Below are 992 nucleotides of genomic sequence, written 5' to 3' on the forward strand. Positions count from 1 at the left end.
TTTGAAAAATGGAATCATCAAGAAAGGAAAAAGGAGAAACAGGGCTAGGCTTAATTATTATCGGCCCATCAACATAATATTTATATTACAAGTGTAATAATATGTAAATATTTAAATAATTATTACTTTCATATTCGAAAGAAAACTTCATAGAATTCTGTTGACGTACTAAAAGTGCAGCCCAAATTAAATAGTCCAAAAAGTAAAGTCCAATTGGGAAATTCAGGATAAAAGTTCAAACAGGATTATTGATGAATGCGGTGGAAGCCCACGAACACGGTAACATCATCGCCCAAACTTGTAAGACGTCCAGAACTTGAGCGAATGGAGTACCTTACGGTCGTCCAGAGCGATAACCCCGTTCTCGCCCAAACCTTCGAATCGCTCAGGATCTTAGCAAGCATAAAATATTATGGTTATCCAGAATAACAGTTATTGAGTGATCTTATCACATTTCACGATTCAAGGAGCCCAGTTGAAGGTGGTTGAACGACAAAAGAGTAATGGCAACAGTTAGAGACGGCAGTTCCACGACAAGTTAGCCACCATAAAGAAAGTGGGTAGTTATACAACAATCAAATAGTTTTCAAGCGGTTTGTCATGAAAAAATCATCAAGGGAATATAAAAGGAAGAGGAGACATAGAAAAAAAGGAACGAATCAAGCACTCTCAAATAGAGAATATGTAATTTCGATTTCTTAGTTTATATTTAAACACTTCTTTTAGTACTCGTGTGCTTGCGCCCCTTGAAGGCATTCTGTTTATTTCCAATTGTAAATCATCGCCAATAAAATACCCCTTTTTGAGATTTTGTCTCAAAAGGTCTGTTCCTTACACAATCGTCTGATCCCTTTTTAATTGTTAGCGACTACCAACGCGAAACAATTTGGCACGCCCGGTGAGACCTTGGTGTTTGGTGTTGAAAATACAAAAGGTGAAAAATATGTCTCACAAATCTGATAAGGAAGCAGCAAGTCAGGGAGGAATCCAGT

The sequence above is a fragment of the Olea europaea genome, chromosome 18, assembly GCF_002742605.1.
Source record: "Olea europaea var. sylvestris chromosome 18, O_europaea_v1, whole genome shotgun sequence".
NCBI lineage: Eukaryota > Viridiplantae > Streptophyta > Magnoliopsida > Lamiales > Oleaceae > Olea > Olea europaea.